This window comes from Bombus vancouverensis, chromosome 5, assembly GCF_051014615.1.
Source record: "Bombus vancouverensis nearcticus chromosome 5, iyBomVanc1_principal, whole genome shotgun sequence".
NCBI lineage: Eukaryota > Metazoa > Arthropoda > Insecta > Hymenoptera > Apidae > Bombus > Bombus vancouverensis.
Window position 1 is genome coordinate 9455846 of NC_134915.1, and position 23449 is coordinate 9479294.

The following is a 23449-nucleotide window of genomic DNA, read 5'->3' on the forward strand; positions in this document are numbered from 1 at the left end:
AATTCAACGATGCGCCTGTAACGGGTAGAGAAATAGCGAAAAGGGAGAATCAGAGACACACGGTAGAACGAGTAGGTAAACATGCGGGGAAAACAGCGAAACAGGAGGAAAAGAAACTACGGAAGGGGGAAAATAAAAACAACGAGAAAGTGGAGAAAGAGAGGGAGAGAAAGTGAGAGAGGGAAAAGAATCAAGCCTTCGGGCACGGAAACAACGTGGAAGTCGCGGATCGTTTTGTTATTCGCTGCGACGCAAACACCTTTCATTTTGGTGGCGTGTTGCGCGTGTCGTCGCGGCGCCAAATGGAAGAACAACGATTGATAAGTAGGAGGCTGAATCGCGGCGACATTCGATGCACACGTCACCAGCCTGAGGGAAAATCGAATTCACCGGCGCATTCGGTATTCATGGAAAACATTTCGAGCACGAACTGCGGATGACTAACGCTACACCAGCCGAGACTCAGCCGCGTGTAACTCGCAGAAGCGAGTGCAATCGAGCTTCTGCCGATGCCGAATAACTTTCCAACAACGTTGCCCTTGTAAATCGATGATGGCGGATCTCTCCAAGCGTTTCCCGAGGACCGACACATCGTGGAAAGTTTGGATTCTTTCAGAAGAAAACACAGTCGAACATGATCGTATCCTATTTGCCTTGGTACGGAAAGAGGAAAATACACGATTCCTTCGGTCAGGATTTTACGAGGGCCAAACTCTTTCGCCAAGTGATCCGACCGGCTACGAAACAGCCCAGAGAATTCTCCTTCCGTTGTATTATTTCCAGCAATATGTGGATCGCGGTCAGTTGAAACAATACGGAGCTCGACCGTTCCTAAAGCAGCAAGCTAACTCTACCATCATCAACGGTAAGAGAATTCCCTTCCCAAAGCTTCCAGCACTTTGTCTTTCACTGCAACAACTTCGACAGCTCGCGGTTCGCGCCCCAACGATGCGGATGGATACTTAAAGGGGCAAGGCAATTTTGGCAAGGAAGACTTTTCAAGCTACACAAAGTCGAAGGGTAGAAACGAAGTACCGTGGATGGTAAAGGTTTTAGCAGAAAGAATTGAGAAGGTATACAGGGTTATTCACTGATCGCGTACCGTGTAAACGTTGAAAAGTATAAATATTCGTTGATATTCTATGAAGGATGCTTTTATGTTCCTCGTATTTTTCTATCCATATACAATCTGGATAAATTAAAATTAAAAAAGAAATAACGCCTCGGAAAATGCACTATAAGACTACTTTATAATTGATCATCTAGAAAAAGCTACACCAGGAGCGAAATACTCAATGAAACAACCGCTACGTATCTTTCAGTTAATTCCATCCAAACGCGATCTACAATTTCCTGGTGTAATTTCCAAGAAAACGCTCAAGCTCTACGAAAACACATTGTATGTAGAATCCTGTACATCGTAGAAACTCGGGGCTTGCGTCTCAGCGTTTCAAGCTGGAAAACACAATTACCGAGTCGACCCATGGAGCAGGCGTTCCCCATTCATTCGTCGTGTAAAAGCTGTCGATTGGAGCGAGTCTTTAAGCTCCCTTTTCCGCTATTGTGACCCTCGTTTTTCCGTTTGGAGAAGACGATGCGCCGGTAAATGGCCCATCCGAAGCCACCCCTTGCTGTACGGCGGCAGTCTCGTTCTTATTACCGGCGTGCCTCGGCTCACAAGGTTGGAGAGGGAGAAATTCACGTTCAGCTGTTCGCGAATTTCTGCGCGCCGACTCATCGGGACAATGCCGAGGGCTCGACAATATCGCCAGACTTGCCACGGCCACGTTTTCCATTAGACTTTTCATGGGGCCGGGAGGAAAAGAATCGAGTCTCGACTCGCTCGGTTGACTCGCGCACAGACATTCGTTGGAAACCGAAAGAGCCATCCTATCGGTGGTTGCCGTTGCGCTGAGAAACATGGACACGATCCATGTTAACGGATCTGGAACGCTCTGTCGCGACGTTCGTGTTCCTTGTCGGCGGCTTTTCGAGAAAATTTACGTTCTCCCAACTTGGTTGGTCGGATTACGTTGCGACCACTTTTCTATTCTATTTAGGGATCCACTGAAGGTTCCTATCTCGATCGAATTTCATAGAGAGACCAGAGGTTTTCGAGGGATTATGACTGCGATGCGATTTCTATTGAGGAAAATGTAATTTCTCCGACCATCCTGTCGACAGGCATTCACTGGCAGATTTTGCTGTTTAAACGCGGTCTCAGCAGTTTTCGCGATAAAGCTAAACCGATTCTCTGCGTGTTCGATGTGCTTGCTCGGTGGAAGTTTAGATACGTACGTATATACAACGTGGGATAATAATTTCGTGTACGTTTAAAGGGAAGATAATCGTCGATTTAATTTCTCTTATTATCGTCGTAATACTTACGGGAGTTTGCTTGATAAAATATAATGAAAAGAACCATTACTTTTCCATCTAGGAATAGTCGGTAATTATTATAGCTGACAGGCGAGTCTTAGCCGTGCTGAATAGTTGAGAAGCGGTTACCTTAAAGCCCTGACGGGGCGTTTAATAATCGTTAAAGTTCGCGGCACGCTGTAAGACACGCCCCATTGTTATGCGAGTTACGCGTATTCTCGTATACACGGTGAACGCCCTGTGAAATACCGCGGAACAGCTATTTGCATACGTCTCTCTCCTTCGATTTATGGGACAGCCATTAAACGACGATTGATTCGAACGGAAAAGAATGTGGCTACCTCGACGTATCGAATCCTTCGACTTGGTCTATCCTCTGTCCTCTTCGTTTATGGCTCACCGTGTACATAAACGATATCATTTAATCCTAAAAGTTTTTAACAGTAACGTCGATAGGTAATTGCTTAGGAACCGATGTTTGCTTTAATCTGGACTTGCAGTTATTTTCATTAATCGTAAGTTTCATCCAATCATTCTCAAAGTTCAAATAAACGGTATTTATCTTCTAACGTGAGCTCGTGGAATGTCGAAGTCAGCCGAGAGGCGCACAGACGGGTGTAGGCGGGAAACAGATCAAAATGTTTTAACAAGAAGAAAGGATGGAAATTAAATGTGAGATACAACGCGGTAAAACGGACATGTCTCCCCGTAGCTGTGCAGTAGAATCGGCGGATTGAGAATTTCAGCCGCGAACCGGATGATTTAAGTTTGTTCAAGCCCCATCGTATTAAATCCTTCTATAAAAAAAAGCTTTAACAATTTCCTTGCACAAAGTCGATCTAACTATTCCCCTTCCGAATCGTTTGGTTCGCTTCGTTACGAAACGAGGAATAAGAGATCATCGTCAGTCAGTCTGTAAAATAACATCAAAACTTCATATCCGCGAGCGAAACTTTTCCCATCGTGCAAAAAAATTCAACGACACGCCAAACTTCAGACATGACAAAGTGGTTCCACCCTACGGTAAAGCAATTGCCGCTCCCATAATCCCCGATAGAGACATAATGAATCGCGTGTTGTTTCGATTCCGGCTGTACACATACACACACGCATACGAGCAAAGAGGAAACGAGACTAGTTCGCCGGTGTTCCCCATGAAACGTAGAATAGTACGACCGAAATTGCGCTGTGTACGAACTTTTTGCGGTTGGGGGAGGAAAGGACTGTAACCCTCTGAGCCCCTTCGTGTACCCGACCCTCCTTGCCTTCTCATTTCTACGATCCATTCCGGTTTGTTACGGCCGTTCGAACTTTTCCACGTGCTACAAGCGCGCGCGACCCTTGAATTCGCACCAACTTCGTCGTACCACTCGGTCGACCGTTTCTACTTGTCCTGGCTGGACTACTCCGTGACCCGTTCTGCGTTTCCACCTTCTTCGGTTTTATTTCCCTTGCGACTCGTACTTCCTTCCATTATCCCTTTTCCCTTATACATTTTTTGCCGCGTCTTCTTCGCTTCTGCTCTTTTAATTAGTTCCGAGCACTTCGACTTCCCGTTCACGTATTCCCTATCAATCGGACGTATTGTCGGGCGGAAATCAAGCAATAAAGCTAGTTAATGTTGCGGGGAAAATCGCACGTTAACGCCTTGGGAGGCTGCCCTCGTTTACATTTACATTTATGTCTTCGAGGACGAGATCTCGAAGATGTTTTATTTTCTTGGATCTGAAAAGAAGTCAATTCGAAATTTCTTTACCTTAAAGTAATCTTCGGTAAAACGTCGATCAAGATATTATTGGAAAGCATTGAGAAAAGAATTTAGAATTAACAGAAGACCCTTTTGACCAACAGTTTACGTTTTAAATCATCTCCGTTCGCCAGTATTCCCGAAGATTTCGATCTCGAAGAATTAATTACACAATATCGTAATATCAACTGCAGAAACATAGAAAACGATTCGAGTTTCTTCTTTATCCATTCGTGTTTTCCAAATTGTTTTGTCGTCCTTGTTTTCTCTCCACTGTCTCTGGAACATCCTCTTGGCCATTGGTCCAGCCAAAATAGACTTTCTTCCATTGTTTATACGCTCGAGGGAGCGACGAAATAAAGCACGATTGAGCTTTTCGTACGGCGGTGCAGGACGGCGTGACATTAATGGAGTGAATGCGGAATGGAAAATCTCGTTGGAGTAAAATTTTCGCATGGTTCTTCCCTACCTCGCGTCACCGGCATACTCTTTCCACCTCTTTACCTTCCGCTCTCTTATTCCCGTTCTTCTGCCAACGTTCCGCTGCGAGAACCTTATTTTCTCGCGCGCTAGTCGCTCGTTAATTTTTCACTGGCTCCTAGTTAGATCGCAAAGAAAAAGAAAGCTGGTTCGAAAAAGTACGTTTGCCTTGGGATCATTCTCGGACGATGTAGATTTATTGGATCGACACTAATTGCACCATTCTGCATCGCGCGATAAAAATTGATGACCTTAAGAAGGGATGGAAAGTATATAATTAAGATAGCGCGAGTGCGATTAATCCTTCTACGATCCTCATATTATCCACAAATTATTCCTCTGTTCTTCGAATCCCATCACGGTCTAATCACTACTTTTAATCGTCTGAAATGAGCGAAATCAGAGAAAAAAAATACGATACAAAAACCGACCCTTTACGGTTCAAACGAGCTACGGTATCTACAAAAAAGCAGTCATTTAAGAGGCTAATTTGTAGCTGACTCACCGTAATAGCTAGCACCGTATTAGGCCACGCGTGTATCAGTCACTTAGGATCGCGATCGTTAGCGTTTCTCGCGCTCGTTTCCAACAGACTTCGATGGCGTCGACTTTTAATCATCGACCGAAGAAATCCGAGACTCATGGTAGGCAAAGAATACCGCGATCTCGACCCGGAAAGACGCCATTTGAATTTTGTACTGCGGACAATTTCAATCTCACCTTTCCCCTCCGGTAGTTTCGTTAAATATGTACCGACCCTACCAAATCCTCATCCCCCTATTTCCCCAGTCGCGACTCTATGCCGTTTCTCTGGTGGTCGTGGCGAGCAGCACAGTCTCTTTCTCTACCTGTTACGGCCAGAGGGACGCACCGCATGTAATTCCAGATTGTTTGTCCAACTACTAACTAGTTTCCGGAGCGGGTGCAGCTGGCGCGGCGAGTCGTTGCGATTGTCAAAGCGAATTAGCGCGCTGCCACGGCGAAACGTTTAAATCCTGCGCCCTTTTCTATTCTACTTAACCGATACTTCATTCCGCATAATTCTGTTCCTCAGGCTAAAGTATGGCTATTTGTCACGCGTCAAATTCAGACACCAGCAATTTTTGAGTAAATGTATATTTGCATTTCACCGGACGATTAACGGTGTCACATAATAACTTTGATTATTCCGTACAGAGTTCGAGATTGAATTTGAAAATGAAAGAAAATTGAGGGAAATCGTTTCTGATCGTAGGATTCTGGTTGTAATTCCTAATTCAGAGGCGATCAAACGACGCGGAAGTTCGTTAATTATCAAAAGTTTCCCGCCTCACCTAATTACACACGGCAAACAGAGGATGGCTCCCTCTTTTTCGGCGAAATCCAAGTAGCTTGCAACGAAGCACGCAACATTAAACGAGCCGCGTGTATCGCGTTAATTGGCCTAGTGGATAAACCATCGATTCGTGCAAACCTTCAGTTCGACGGTGAAAAACACGGAAAGTTGGTCGGAAAATGGGAGACTGCGCGCGAGGTTTCTGCCCGAATCCGACGGATAAAGCAAAATTTCGGAGCTTCCTTTGAAAAGCGGTCGCTCACCGTGAAAATCCAGGGGATACACTGCCCCCGGAGTAAAACGGTAAACCGACCAAAAAGGTTAACCCGCCAAATCGGTTAAGCCAGCGAAATGGTTAATTGACCGCATCGATATACCGACCGAAACATTAGCGGATTTAGCCGACCAGCTTTGAATCGGTTAAGCGGTTTAAACAGTCAGCGGCGTCGCGGCAACGGAAATGATGTCGACTGTCTGCCAATGGGAATACGTCGTTTCGGTCTACGCGAAACGACGAGTCCCTGTTTAGTTTCGTTATTAATGAACCCTGTTTCTCTACGACCCGTCCAGGCTGGATTCCACTGACAAATGTTTCGAGACAGAAATGTCTGAAGATTAAGCGCTTTGCAATCCGATTCAGAATTTTTCCATTGTTTCTGGATATCGGTACAATTCGACGAGGTAGTTCATCCTTTATCGATAATCTGGCAAATCTTTTATTAATGATTATCGTACGAATAGAGATAGAAACGGTTAAACACGAGAAACTGCAGACCTTAAACTCACGTGACAAAACTATTCTTCGTTCATATCCTGAAATCACTGCCTAAATAATTTCACTTCGAAACATCATATCGTGACGTCAATATTTTTGCGCTTTCATTCTTCCTTTTTTTTCACAAAGCCTTTGTGTAGTTTCCCTAGCTCTATCAAACTATTTAAATAAATCGAGTTGCGAGTACACGTAGGCGTAGACATGCAGGGCAAGCGTAAGTAATTTCTCGTTTACAAGCGTCATTTGACCGACGCATATGCATAGAATATGAATTCAGTAACGAGTCATTTTCTACGACAAGCAACGACCAAATACTCACCGTCCGTGTCCAAGTCGAAACTCAAGGCACTCTTTTCATCGACGGATCTCTGAAGTGATGGTACGGTCAGGTAATATGGTTACCGCGTGCTTTGCCGGGAAATACTCGCTACCTCGTCCTTTCTCGCTCGTTTCCTCTCTTGGCACGTTTAAAGCTGAGCCGGCTGCTTTTAATTCTCTGCTTTGACGCGACGAGCACCGGGACTCGTTTCGTGCCTCCGCGTTAATAACCCTCGCGCGTCGAGTTACAATGTAAACAAAGCGAGGAAAGTGTTCCACGCGGGAAAGTTTCTATCGTTCGTCGGGGAACGTTGCTCGTTCTATACGACTGAATCGTCGATTGATGGGGCTCCACGAACGTTTGCCAGCTTAGAAATATTGTGATCATTGCGCTGTGCTTTGCGTCCGATCGTATTTGTATCGCAAGAAAGATCGACGCGGATATTTTTCTCTTTCGAAACCGCAATCCGTGATTCACTGCTCACCCCTTGTATTCCTTTGTGGAGCGTACTCTTATGTCACAGTCGACATTCTTAAACCAGCAGGAGATTTCGCGTTGGTAGAACCTGTTTGCGTTTTGTGAGTATGAAATTAGGAAGAGCAGGAGCAAGCGATGACGAAGAACGTGTAAATGGGAAGCCATATTTCATATTTCTGCATCCACAACGTAGACACAAAGATTGCGCAGTTCTCTCGAATAGAAAGATACCCGGAGAAAGAAAAGAAACCGTGGTATAACATGCCCCGGAAATTGTTTCGAACGTTATCACACTGTTAGGAACTATAAAATACAAGGAAAAAGTCAAATGTAATTTTTCTGTGTGTATCTGACTTTCCTTTGTCTGTTAAAATTTCCGTACATTTCGTTAAAAAAATACTTAGAAATTCCATGGCTATTGAATTTTAGAGAACTAAGAGAGTGCTCTATATAATTAGCAAAAAATTGTTTAAATTGCTTCCTATCGAGCAACTGTCTTCGCAAATGTACATTTTAAATAAAACACTTAAAACAATAGGAAGCTATGAAAAAGAAAATGAAAGAAAGGTCAAGAGCTCGAAGGAATAATCTTTCAACCGTTTACACTTGCCAACAAGCATCTAATATGACGTATATTTTCCTTTGAAATATCGACTCGTATCGACAGCACCCCTACCACGAAACTTCGCCGAGAGAACAAAGGATTAACATCGTCAACCATGGTCAACCACGCACGTGTCTAAATAACCGCGAAATAGGTGTGCACAAAGAACAACTTGGCTCATGGAAACGATCTCTGGAACGAGCTTACACGATCCAGGCAACATCGGTGACCACGAGGGGTTGAAATACCAAACCCACGGGGTTCGAAAGCGACAGGGTTGTTCGAGCCGTTGGAACGCGACCACGAGCGCGCGGAGGTTCATATCGGTCGTCGGTGGACAATTGAATGCCGATTTCCCAGCGGGCCAATCGGCGATTCCATCGAATCGTAATATCGTACGGAGTGTATACACGATGTACATCCTGTATATCAGCGGCCACGGATGCTATCGAAGAGGGTAGAGGGAAGAGAAAGAGAGAGAGAGAGAGAAAGAGAGAGAGAGAGAGAGAGTAGAATGTGGAGATGGAGGATACGATAGAACAACAAGAGAGAAAGGAGAGACAAAGAGGGTGGCGGTAACGCGGGCTATGACTAGATTTCAATCTGCGAGCAACGCGCGCTCGCGTGGCCCGCGACCTAGCTTAACCCAGCTAACCTTCGGCCACGCTGTGTATTTTAAGCGTATTACGCGGCCACCCCTGCGCAACCCTCTGCCCTCCTGGACTTTATCACCGCACCAACTCGCGTCCGGCCAATTTCAGGCCAAGCCGAGTTTTTCGAGTCGTTCGATCCGCTCTATCGACCCTAGAAACACGCGCCATGCAATAGGGAATGGTTTGCGCTATAGGGAACGTTGTTTTGTTTAAAGAAGTATAAATTGTAGGAGCAAAGAATAAAGGTGGAATTTTTGGTGATATTTATAGTTTCATGTTCCGTCGAATGGAAAATATATAAAGCTTGCAAAACAAAACGAAAAAAACAGGACAGTTGTAAAAAAAAATAACAAAAAATATAACGAAATAGTGGAAAATATTAGTTGCGGAAGGAAAGTGAAAGAGAAGTTAGAATCACGTAGCGAGCGGACAGCGGAGCACCGCGACTGCCAGCGTTTCAACATTTTTAACCTTTCCAGGCTGGTCGCTATTTAAATATCTCTCTCTCTCTCGAGCACAGTGGCGGCATGGTGAACAAAAATTTATCACAGTCGACAGTCTGACGATTTAAACGCTCTGTGGAAATAGCTGCACGATTCGACTCAAAGCGTTGGACAAACGCGGACACTAATACCGACACGTTTCCAACCTCGTTGAATTTTAACATAAACAGAAAACATTTCCAACCATTCGTCGGAAAAATGCTCCAAACTTTGGCCAACCGTGTTAAACGAATTTCACCGTCAGTCGTGAAATATTTCGATTCTCTTTCCTCGGGCTTAAAAATTCCTCATCGCCCTTCTATCTTCGATCCTTTAAACATTTAAACGTTAAAAACATTTCAGGTTCTAAGAGGATGCAGCGTCATCGATTTGCGAACAATTAAGTCTCATCACGTGTCTATTCCTGTCGAATGAACGAGGAGAAAAAGATCGTGTCAGCCTGGGCTGACCGCGAGGAAAGGGACCATTCTCGTTTGTATGTACGGCCGAAGCTGTTCCATTTGTAGAAAGTAACGTCGCTAGGGCGAGGAATTAGTAATTCGGGTCGAAGCAAGATACCGTAGTGGACCAGCCAGCGATGGGCCGACGCAACGCTGCCAGTCGAACGTGCCGCTGTTAACTATTTCCGGGGAGTTAACAAGGTTTCGAGTCCGCGGCTGAGTGCGGGACAATAGGACGACGACATTAGAACGCGCCGTTTCCGGACACCTAAATCTAGCTCCTATTCCGACTACCCAAGCTGCATTCTCCCGATATGCCTTTGTCATTCTGCTTTTCAACGTACAGCGCTCGAATAGCTCAAACTTACCCTTTTATCCCTCTATTTTCTTTCCATCTTCAATTTTTCGCATGACCTTTGCCCCGCCTTGGCATGATTTTTTAATTTCTGAATTTTAAAACACAGCTACGCCCTGAATGTAAAAATATAGCCACGTTCTGAATTTTAAAATATCGTTACACAATTCTCTAATTTAATCAACGCTGAAGGAGGATTTCCAAGGAAGCGAGGGTCTCACAATTTTCTCTTCTGCTGGAAATCCAACTAAACCACTGTGGTTTTCATCACCGACACGTCTCCACTCCATTAAATCCAAATAAAGCAACACCTGGCGATCGATAAATTCGTACACGCCTCGTGTACAACAGCTTCCCTTTTCTCCTGCAATCTATAGACTCTAGATTCGACGTGGTTCTCCCTCTTCTTCCATTCGACCGCGTCTTCCAGCGTATCTGCTCGTCGCCAGACCGCATCATCTTCCTTCTGCTCCTAATTGTCAGGATCCACGCGTGACCCGACTGCACCAGCTTTATTCCCTCGTCCAACGTCTTTGCTGGCCACGTCCACTAAACACATTGGGTCACGCTGCTCGGACAAGAAGCGTTGAAACTGTTGCCGCGATAGAATCCGATGGACGATCTCCAAAGAACGTCCGCGGTACAATCTTCGGGAGCTGCGAGAATTTCACAAACTGCGACAATGGCGGTCTAACAACGTTGAAATTCTCCGGGCGCCACTTGATCGAAGTACTGTTCAGATGGAAATTTCTCGAAATTAACTCGCAATTTAGGACATATATTTCATTCGGAGATTTTTCTATAAAAATTGATTATCTAGAAAAATCGCGAATTTCTCCGAAAAAAGGAAGATACAGCCACGAAACGCCAATTACGAATGTAGGATAGCGAGCGTGAGGTAAGATTTTAGTGTCTGAAATCCTAGAGAGCCGAGTTACAATGTAGAAACTAGAACGAGGATTTTTAGGTCGTGTTCCACCGTCAGGCTGACTAAACACACGTGAGTTTCGCGAATTCCCTGGGACACGTAAGAAAACAAGCTAGAAGCTGTGCAAACGCAGAGAAGAGAAGGACTTGGCGACAAGTGGCGTGGCACGAAAATTCGAGAGTAACATTGCGTTGTACAGGGAGTCAGGGAGATGACTTTCTCTCTTCGTTCCGCAGACTGGTGGTACAGAGGTGGCTTTGTGCGGCGTGCATAAACTCGGCAGAGTGGTTTCGCAGTTTCATTAACGCGGCAACTTAAGCGAGCGTGCACCGACTTACCGCTAATTCAAATTAAGTCGAGCAAAGCTACTGGCCGATACGGGTCGTTTAATTAGCCGCGTGCGAGCGGCGAACTGAGTTATTGCCGTAGAGATCTTGGTCGTGCAACCATCTCGTACCAACATCTATCCTCCGCTGTCGTGCTTCTCTTGTACGGTTTCCGGCACCTGAAGATATGTCTGGCTACAAATCGTCAGCTAATTAATAAGAAAACTCTGGCTCGGTCCGGTGTCTGCACTTAGCCGGGGGATTATTGAATTTTAAGTGGCTCCGACGGGATTCCAGGACACAATGGATCTCGGTCTTTCTCTCTGCTCGAGCGGAACGATTGTGCAAACGTGGCTTCGCGTTGAAATTTCATTAAAAAGCCCGGTGTACGTTCGCGCTGCCCCACACCGACCGGCTAAAGCAGCTTTTAAAAAGTCTTTTAATAGCTCCGTCCGCTCGAAATAATTCCCAAGTTCCTCATTCCACTCGCCCCTACCCTGGCCAACTTTTTATCAGGATTTACGATCGAACTGATTAAGTATTTCGTCGAATGCCCCAGGCAGACCGAGAGTTTCGTTAACAAGGAAATTCGCTAGATGAAAGCAAGATGAAAGCGCACCGTCTTTCGACACGCTGATCGATATTTGCTAGCAACTTACGAATTTATGAGAACTTACGAATTTCGACGATCAGGCCGGAAACACCGGCCATGATCGAAACTGTTTCGACTCGACGAACAGATGTTCCTTTTGAGTTTCCGCGAGACTGTTTAGAAACTTTCATCTCCAACGACGTAAATTCACGGGATAAATCCTTTCAGAAACGAGACTATCCTGTAAAACGCCAGCAACTACGTTTGCAAGACGAATTACTATTAATTTATTAAAGGGAAGGTCTGCGTTTCGCAACGAGAAAAACACGCTGTGCAAAGAAACGCCTCATACCGGGATAGCTTGCGGTTAAATCTCGCTCGTGGGTACGTGTATCTGCCACTGCGACGCTGTCACGCGAAACCACCCCTATTACGAACGATTTTTGCTAGGGGTGGCAAATATCAGATTCACCCCTTACGTCGTTAAATTCCTTTCAACCGTCTTTCCTCCATCTACCCGTATTTCACCACGAGCGTACCCACCCCATCGTTTAATTCCGATTGAAAATAAAGGAAAAATATGCTTCACGCATTTAAAGAAGATTCGTTAAATATTCAAAAGGGGCATCAAGAAAATCGAGTTGTCGAGAATGAGAAGAGTGAGCTGTCGACGATCGAAACTGGTCGCAGCTTGGAGTCGGGTGCACGAGAAACGATGACGTTGGCGCGAATCGTCGAGCAAAGCGTCCTGATTTCCTTGGATCAGATAGTGGGGTGGCGAGTACGGTTGCACCGGGATCCCGATTAATTAATATCCGTGCAATCAAGGTATTGCCGCGTCGCTTGGCTCTCAACGTGGCTGCTGCGGCGAAAACGATCCCTTCGAGGGATTCCGGGAAAACCGTGCGTCAGCCACAATTTACGCAGTGGGAAACACGCTTTTGCAGTCGCAGAGATGGAAGCTGTCGTCGTTTCAACGAGGTTAAGACGCCGGTTGCCGAGGTGCAGCCGAGCGAAATGTCACCTGGCGCCGATACACCTGAGGGAAAAGGGCCACGTTCGTTTGCGAGCGACGATGCTAAAAGATCAAAGTTCACTGAAATGATTTATTTAATGACACTGCGCGATCCTGAATGATTACTGAGGAAAATGAGCACTTATGAAAGACGGTGAAACTTGAAACAGAAGAACGAGACATTCAGACATTTTGGAGGATAAGTTTTTATTATTTATTAAGACTGTTGGGGTAGCCATTGGATAAGGTTTCCGACATCGGATCAATATTTTTTACCGATTTTAAGAGCAAACTTGACAGTGCCTGAAGTGGTAGGTACACTGCATAGAAGCAGAATTTTAATAGACGCACTGACCGAAAAATTTCTCTTAGTCCAAGATTAGTACTAGAGTTGAATGATTCCATTATTAAAATAATTGCACTGGTTTCTTTTAATCCCTAAAATATTATCAATATTCAAACAATGTTACGTTAGATATTCGTGCGTCAGATATGCGATGTTTGCATAGCAAATTTCCTATTTGCATTTTTATTTGTATTAAAGCTACGAGAATTCTATCAACACGAGAAATTGGAATTATACCAAGAAATAGGAAAGACGGATCAATCCGTCGAAGGGTAGAAGAAGAAAAACAGCTTGCTCAAATATCGACTGCTGCTAATTGAACATCTAAGTTATCGATGTATCGGAGCCCCAATGAGCTTGGAAATTTTCCGATATTTTTCACCGTATTCCAGAGGTTTCTTGAATAAAATGCTAGAAAAAACTGCAAACGTTGCGAGACAACCACGGAAGCAGATTGGGGGAACCGATCGATTCGCGGGATTGCAGTCCCGGTTCTAATCTCGCTGCGAATAAACAAGCGACACGGATATATTAGCCATTCCCTGGGTGGATCTCTTAATATTCGCGCAATTCCCGTGGCGTACGGCATATAGATATTCCTCGAACAAAGCCGAGTTTTATATTTCCGTACTCCTACCACTCTTGGACATCGATTTGCCAAGCTAATACAGCGTCCCTGTTTCAAACAAATAAAGCCTAGCTGAATACTATAAAACGTGGCTCGATAAACTTTCAGATCGAATTTCGTCCACAGAGAGCACTTCGTCGAGTTCTTGCTGCTATACAGATGCAAAGAAGGACAGGAGACTACTTGGACGATTGACTTTGTTCCTCCAGCAATATTCACAAAGAGAGTGATGGCCGACTTGTTTTGTTTGAAAAAGAGGATACTGCAACACATTTTTCTTATTAGATTTAAAGATTCTTAGACGATTAAAGCCCGTCATATGGTTTCAGTGAACGTCACCAAAAACTGGGATCCTTCGTGAAATAATTTTTGATATTTTTAAGTTGAGTTAAAGTCAAGATTAATTTCGACCAAAAATTGCGACCGATAGTTTGTTGTCAATATTTAAATTAACACTTCGACTGCCACGGTTTTTCCTGTGACGCCACTGTGGTCATTGGTGACCTGAGCACTTGAACTTCTTACAATTGTAAAAATTGAATGAAAATTAACAGTTGAATATAACCGATAAATAGAAAATACCTTGAAATAAAAACTGTCCCATTGGACAATTAAACATTTTTATTAGAACATCAATAATAAAAAAAAATGAGAACAAATCTTGCATCTAACGGTGCACTGTGTTTGCATCCATATCTTTGAGAGGTAATCTCCGAATATTATTATAAACACACCTTAGAAAATAATCGTAAATGCTGCTTTACAAGCATATAATTGAAGTTAGAAGTGTGAACATACCTTAGTATTATATATAGAATGAGCAAATACTGTTTACTAATATCTTCTACACGTTTCAACAATATATTCTGCACGTTTTGCTTACGACGAAATAACGAATGCGAATGGTTTGTTGAAATAAAACGAAGCGAAATAAACGATGTTATAATATGTCGCTATCAACTGTTAGCAAGGCGCCACGGTAGTCACCCGTCACCACCAATAAGATAAACGGTCCATTGGGGAAGAATGTTGTCTTACATCATCAATTTATTATTATTTTGCCATTATATGCTTTGAATAATAAAAATACTCCCGTGGCGTCCTGAGAGAGACATGTGATTTCGGCGTGGCAATCAAAGTGTTAACCATTTAGAAGTAAACTACAGGACAATCAAGACAAACAAAAAAAAAACTAATAAGATGATGTGTGTATAGCACAATTTGTGTGCGTGTATAAATATTCATATGCAGAAATTACGAAATTCACAAGATATTCAAGATATGTACTTCAAAGAAGCATATATTTGAGAAAAGCGAATTTCAGACGTGGCAGAAATCTAAAAAGTTGTAAAATCGACAGATCGTTGGAGAGCTAAAATTCTTCAAAATATTGGATCGACAAATCAGGCCCTTGATATCTATTGCGTTCAAATAACTGAAACGAAACTAAAACGAGCATTTTCCATGTGGCGGGCAGCGACGAAAGGGCGGCGTTTGTCAAACGTTGCACACGTTTTCGCTCGTTTTTTCACGAACGTTAATCTGTAACTGCGTACGAGGGGTAAATATTTCTCCCGAGGGCCACATTTCCGTCGTTTTATTCGATTATCAGTCGCGATCGAACAATCTACCGGCTAGCCAGCTGGCTGGTGTATATTTTCATCTGGTAATTTACGAAAGGCGAGCCAGGCAGTTGCCGGCGTCGCGCAACGTTCCGCAATTCATAACTTTCGCAGTAAGCCGCGCCGTCGACCGGTGAAATTGACGACCGGCTGCAGGGGCGTGCGCACGACGAGTGTCACTGAACGTTTTTGCCCGCAAAATGATGCACGACCGACGAAATTGCGTGAACGCAGACAGAATGTCTACCATCACCATTTCGACTGCCGTTTGACTATTTCAACTACACGCACCATTCTTCGTTTCATCTTTATGGATGCATGAAAATGACACTGGATCACGTCGAATAGTTTCGCAAACTTTTATTAGGTGACACATTTGATTTATTAACCATGGAGGATAAGTTAATTCTGCAATTAATAACACCTACTTCCTTTTCACGTGATATTTTATTTCTGTCAAACATAAATTGCACCATCAAAATTGATTAAAATTCTATATTTACACTATTCTTCTGTCACTAAAATTGACTCGTCCATATTAGCTTGTAATTTCATAATGAAAATAGAACCTCGTTCACTCGAACAAATCAGGGAACGTAGCAGGTCGAATAATCTAATACTACGAATAGAAATTCCTTTATGAGACAAATATTTAAAGATGCTTTTGACGTGAAATTGGTAGACAACACGTTGAATCTCAAAGATACTCTTCTATAAAAAGAGGGAAATATGATTTATCGTGCCCTTTCCTTGCAGCGTTTAAATGACAATATTCTTTTCTGCGATACTTCGAACGATCCGAGAGACGTCTAAAACCACTTTAAAATTTCAGAACGCGTCGTTTCCATTTGACTGTCTGGCACCGTGTGAAACGATCGAGACGCAAAGCGATTCTAAATGCCGAAATCTCGCCTCGAACTTCGCCCGATGAAAACGTCGGGAAACGGTGCAATTAAAAGTCCATCGGGACGAGGCTATAGCCTAAATTCACCGCGTGCTCCAAGGGGTTGAAAACTTTCGGAATCGGATGTATCGATCGGCGACGGTCCGCGAGAGAAGTTGCGGTTCTACGATCGCTCGACAGAGGCTGTATCGATCATCGGTGTATAGCCTGACAGGCGAAACTGTCGACGAAATTACGTTTCATCGATGTAAACTTTACATCCCGATCGTGGCAACAGATTGCAACGGGCAGTGTTACCTGACCGACGCATCGGTCACAGGTAACGATCGCGTGGACAGCGGTTATGCGCTGGCCACGCTAAATTTTACAGTTCTACGGTAATAAATTTTACGTCCAAGCATGTGCACGACGATTGCCTCGCGCGTATTACTCACATCCGTGAATCGAAACTGTTAGACTTGAACCGTAAATGCAAATACGTTGGGAATGCGTCGCCAAGATTTATTTGTATTTCTCTTTTACAACTGGATTGATTTTATCGATAGCACGATGTAGCGAGGGCAATGTGTACCAACGTTAACTACAGATGACAGTAACGTATTGCAGGAAGAATCGTGGCCCAACTTCGAATTACTAGTTACTATGAACGCACTTATTGCAAAGAACAGAGCTACCAATCCTATCATCTTGTTCTTCATAATTACTATACATCTGCGAGTGTGGTATTCATCGAGACAGAGATATGTTCGCGTACCGCTTTAATTTCAATTATTTACGTATTACAGCAGAAATCCATTTACATGAAATTCATTTATTTGAAGGAAATTTTACTTATTGTCTGATCAAATGAACTCTGAATTCAATTGAACTATCGTATCGAATACGCATTTAATCTGAAAATCAATAATCGAATCCACTTATCTAAATGTACACTCCTATTATGTGAATGAAAAATCATATGTAGTACTATTGTAACACATTTAGCTACACATTACATATTATTAATTCTAATTAAATATCTTCGTCGGACTGTCAGAAGTTCTATAAACAAATAAATCTAGAATGTAAAGGTCCACTTATCCTTGATCGCTCAAAGTTGGCAGCGGAAGCGGAAACCCCGAGGGTTCCGTTATTAAATAATAATCGAGAGAGTGGTCGAGATAGATACGTCACGTACGCGGACACAATCGCCGGTAACGATATCCCTGTCGTTAGTGTAACGGGCATTATCGTGGCCGTCGGTTCTACAAACCGTAGCGGCGCGACCTCGTGTAACGATATTAGAGGATAATGGAACCGTGCACGACGACGTAGACGACGTAGACGAAGTCTACACGGTCTGATAATAGTCTTGAGCGACGGTCACACGCGCGGCCTCGTGCACGCGCCAACGCGCCATCTCGCGTCCGCTGCGATTCGCAGGACGCTTGGATAGTAATGAGAACAGGTAGCGTACGCCCGAGGGTCTTCCACGCACAATGCAATTCTGCTTGTTACTGATAACGCCGTTGCAATTCTAGAACGTTCGTTACCTATGCCCTTTTTCACCCCTTTCCTTCGTCACCCCCTTTGCACCTACGCGAGCTCCTTTTCGCGCCGGACAACACGCCGCAAATTTCCAACTTGCGTTAAACCTCGCCTACGTTTAATCGTCTCATCTGTTTGTTCCCATTGTAGAGAAAGTTCAAAATACGATCTTGCGTTTGTGCGTTCTTGTGTTCGACTAATTGTACTTACTGTTTGACACTTTTTAGTGCTTCGATGGATTGGTTCTCAGATACTGAAGGATCCTTTGTCCTAAGTATAGTACAAAAGGAATCAATTCTTGGAGACAACGAGACGAGGTAACCTTCTCTGTGGTTAGGATCACGAGCGAATCATGAAATTGAGTATTCGAGTGCAATACGATCGACAAACGAAGCTTTGTCTCTCTGATACGATTCCTCTATAATCTCGAATTAACATTCAACTGATCAAGCAACGTGCGATGAAAATAATTTAACCAACTATTTTATACAACATAAAAATAACTTTCTCACAATTAAGGATTTATATTGGGCATCTATAACTCTTCTAAAAATCATTCTATTTAGATAGACCTAATTACGAAGAAAGCTAAAAGTAACTTTGTCTCTTTCTTCAAATGCTAACGAGACTGTTATCTAAATCCCGTGAAACAAAGAAATAATTCTCACACAGGTAAGAATCTGTATACCCGTTGCGAAAACAAGCCTAGTCGGACAATGAAACTTAAAGGCTTCCCATGAGGCATAATCACCGGACAGACAATCGTTCTGTCCGAACAAGGAAACAAAAGAGGGAACAAGCGACTTGCCGGCTGATCTAGGCTCGTTAATCAGTCGGTCGGCATATAGAGCGCAATTATCCGACGGTAATTAACTTCGCAAACTGCAGCCCCCGCGAAGTCTAGCAAGGCGAACGCGCAAAGGACGGGTCGGGTAGATGGTTGATAGCGGCTAAGGGTGGCGGTGGTAGTGGCGTCAGCAGTGGATGGTAGATGGTTTGGATGGAAGGTTCTTCGTGGGTTCCAGCCTGATGGAGCTGTTCTGGAATTATACACGGGGTTAGCCCTGAAAACCAGGCGGCAGCTAGCTTTTGCTCCGGAAACTAATTTAACTCTCGCATCCTCCGCCCTGCCAACCAGTGGCGTACAGTTGAATCTCGAGCTTCCACCATCGACCCTCACCGATTTCCACCCATCGTTCGTCTATGTGTAGCCCCTAGTTCGCGGACGTGTTGTGTCTCTGAATCGAAAGTAGGGGCGCGTAGATTCTCGAATGAATTTACCTTGAGAAAAACTAAATACACATACCCATCGACTGTGTTTGTGCACGTTTACACGAGGGAATCGACGTATTTGAAGTTTCATTTGATTCGACGAGGCTCGAATGGAATGGAAAGTGTATCATAGATCTGGTCAAAGCACTCGATCTACCACTACGAATACATACGAGTGATTGCGAGTTTGATTGCGAGTGGCTCGTTCGAGTACCATTTCGAGGCATTAATTAGAAAGTTGGCGAGACGCAATCGAAAGGAGTATCTCGCTTCGGCTCCTCTATAAAATGACCGATTCAATTGAGAAATATTCGACTTTACAAGCAGTCGAATTATCGATACCACGTTTTTTAGTCATAGAGTGCTCGACTTATAATGGAAGTTTGGGTAAACCAAGCGATAAATACTTTTTTCTCGTCAGTTTGCCAACATAGGTTCTCGTTAAAGAGGTACAAGGGAATTCTCGTCCAATTCGCATGGTCAACGATGATGGAGCGCTCAGATAGGAAAGATTTCGCAAGCGAGGAGGCGCGTGCGCGAGCCGAGACCATTGTGATTCCTCGATATTCGTACAATTAACAGGTGATTTTAATTGGATGAGCCAGGCTGGTTCTTTCAGCGGTTCACAGGGCACTCTTCCTTTTAATGGAACCCATCTAAAACCTGACGGCTCTGGTTATGGAAGCCTCTATCTATCCAGGTCGCACTCAGCTACCCGCTAATTCAATTAGCCAATTTTCATTGTACCGTTCGCGCGTCCACTGGTCCGTTTTAATTCGTAGGTAGAGCCGCGAACGATAGTCGATATCTTCTTTTCTCCGTTCCTTTTTCCCGTCCGTTCGCTGTCCCTTTTTATACATTTCCCCTCTAATATCGACGAGCCAGGCTGCCGTTCATTCCGTGTTTGCCCTCGGTCAACAGCGAGTCTGTCTTCATTCTCTCGTTCTACGAATTTGTGCTGTCTTCCATCTGTCCACGTATTATCCGCAGTGTTCGGTAAAAGGCATTCGTGATATTTCATTGACGGTAGTGCAGATTTTCTCAATTTTCGGTAGACGAAGCAAATACGAACGTAAGAAAATTCTTTACAACTAACCAACAGAGAGAGAGAGAGAGAGAGAGAGAGAGAGAGAGAGACAGACAGACAGACAGAGAAGAAGCGCAGAATGAAAAAAAGCAACGAAGAATGAGAGGAGCATAAAAGTAGAAGCCTGAGAATAATCGATTCTTCTACGTTATACATTACTAAAGAAAATAAGGGAAAAAGTAGGGCAGATAGTGGAGCAACATAAAGAGAAGGTACGCGATATCAGAGGCGACTACTCGCCAGGGATCGAAGAGAGGAAAGCTGGTGCGGGACAGGAGGCTCCCGTGGGTGCGGCGAATGTATAAAATCATATTTTTACGACGTCGCGGGACGAGAGGTGCGAAATAACAATTACCCATCCGTCAGTAGCGTACACGGCGTCGCTACGTGTCGCGATAAATTGTAAATAAGCTCCACCGTCTCGGAAATCCCTGGAATCTGGATAAACTTTTGAAAAGATATTCCGGTCGAACGTGACGCGTTTCTCGCGCGGCTGATGGAAACCACCCCCGGCCCGAGATTTATCGTAAATTTTAACGCGACCGTAGCACAGACGCCGCACCAATGCATTCACCATTCGTCCTATGGGCAAAAAGAAAACCCATTAACGTCTACCATTCTTTCTGCTTGTTCGTAACGCGCGAATCCGCCCGGTGAAAAAAGCATCGATACCATTCGCGGACGCTAAGTCCAGCTAAAAGGCAAGGTCGAAGCACAACTCTTTCGATATCGATTGGAGAAAAGCTCAGGAGTACGTACGTTTGTACAAGCTCCTCGCGAAACAACCTGTACATGTTTGTTATTGCTTGCCCGTACGATGAACCGGTTTCTTTAATTTCCGACCTGGAACTCGCCGGCTCGAAGATAAACGAACGAACATGACAAACAGAGACACGGAAGAGCGAGAACGTTGAATATTTGACGAGCAAACTCCGGATGAATTTAACGACATTTTTCCGTGCGATGTTTGCCCACCGCGTCCCCGCCAATTTCTAGATCCGTCAGCTATCCGGTGCTAGTAATACAGGATAAACACGACAATGTGCCGGGCAGAATCGAAACGGGCATGGTTCCACGTCGGGAACTGTTGACTCGAAAAATACCATAACGTATCCGGAAGAGACGAGAGCCAGCTCGGACTAGTCAGCTTAACCGTCGCGAAGCAGATACGAATGGAAGATACAGCACGCTTCTGATTGCTTTCCGCAATTCTCGGAGCCGGTACGATTCCCTTTTCCCCTTCAAGTCGACCAGAACACTTTCCCGTGCTGCCGGTTTTTCTCCGGGGGCACGGCACGATTTCCTTTTTCCAGTTGGCAGAAGGCGAAGACTGCGGCACGGATAACGCAAACGTACGGCAACAAAACGATAGAAATCCGTGATAGACGGAGAGAAGCAACGGTAGGAAGATTGCGTAAGGTGGGTGAGAGAGACGAACGAAATCCCCGTCGAGGGACCTCGGTTGATAGTTCAAGAGCGAGAAGAAGAAAAGATAACGGTGGAAAAAATCAGAGAGCAAACGGTGCTTTATTTACGAATTCTTCAGGCAGGATGCAACGACGAAAGAGTGACGGGACAAAAGCGGAGGGAAACGCGCTGTTCCTTCGGGCGAACGGTCGACGATGCTTTTCCAACAACGCGAAGGAACCTCCTCCTAGGCAAATGCAGAGAGTTATCGGAGGGCAAAGGGTTGAAAAGGTAGAAAAGGGGGAAGAAAGGAACGTCGGAGGGTTGACAGTTTGAAGGGAACCAAGCAAGGGGATTGAAGAAGGAGCTCTACAGAATTAAGAGCCCATTAGCCTTTCATTAACTAGACGTTGGATACGCGGAGGGCTGACGGATACTCTTTTCTAACCCCTTCTTTGTGGTCGTGTCCCTTCAAAGAACAGACGAAGGCATCTCGATGAAAACTGGATCCATTCAAGCCTGGGCAGCCACTTACCACCATCTGGTATACACGCAAACGAGTTCCTCCCCCTATTGTGTTCGGGCCTGAGAGGAGGAATCGCGTTACGTTCTCCCGGAAGTGACGCGGATACAGCCTGCTTAAGTTTAAGCGACGATCGAAAAAGAGGAGACGCTTTTAATTCACGCTTGCTTCAAACACCTTACACGATACGATATAAGCAGAATCTCGGCGTGAGGAGAAAGGGCTGCAAAGCCAGCGAACGATGGAGGCGGCAAGGAAAATGGAGAAAGGGAGAACGAGTGACGCGAAATCTATTTTAAAATTAAGGATCAACATATCGCAACGGCGCAGTTGCATAAACTCAAGCACCGGATAGTAGGACAATGTAAGAAATCCAAATATGTATTCGTTTAAGTATACATCAAGATACATAATGTTTGATAAGGATTGAATAATATTCGTCTGTTACGATAAATAATCTATCGCAAACATTGAGAAAGAAAAAAGAAGACCGTCAGTGAATTCTTGATGCACCAATACGCCATTGCGAATGGTTTAAGAATAATTGAGATCAGAAATTACATTGATCAACTGCATCAAATTGAAAAATATTAAAAAGCAATGAGATTACAAATATTATCTTATAAGTTTATAATTTTGCATACTCTTAAGATACCTTTTAAAGAGACACAAACAAACATATGGAATTAAGTCTTTTATTCTTTGAGAAATTCATACTAATTTAATTTCCAGACCGAGAAATAAAGGAAAAACAGAGAAGAAAAGCTCGAAAGGCAGACCAAGCTGTGTGTCACGACACATGTAATCGCGATGAAGATTTTCTCGCGCAGAGTCCCCATTCTATTAGACGATAATTGACTGTCAAACTCGCGGCACGCTGGCGCCGTGCACGGTCGTTCGACTGTAATGCCAGAAACGGGTTAATTGCGTTATGGCTGTCATTATCTCGGTCGCTGAGCATGCAGCTCTCGAGAGGAGCGCCACCCACGAGACGCGGCTTGTGCACGTAATCCCGGGTATGTTCTGCTGAAACGTTTACTTCTAAACGTGCGGGGCAAGAGAAATTTCGCCTCGTTTATTCGATTTGCCAACTCGCGCTTCGACTAGTTTTTTAACTCCTATCCGGTGGTCTCTCGTGAAACTTCCACAACTCGCTGTGTATCATTAGAACAAAACTATCGCCATCCTCGTTTTTCGCCATTTTTACACGCCAAATACCACAACC

The 23449-nt window shown here is 44.3% G+C and overlaps 1 protein-coding gene across 3 annotated transcripts in view; it reads right to left on the reverse strand.

Annotated features, from left to right (window-relative positions):
- Syn1 (Syntrophin-like 1) overlaps positions 1 to 23449 on the reverse strand; it is a 349107-nt gene that overhangs the window by 128752 nt on the left and 196906 nt on the right. The window lies entirely within an intron of this gene.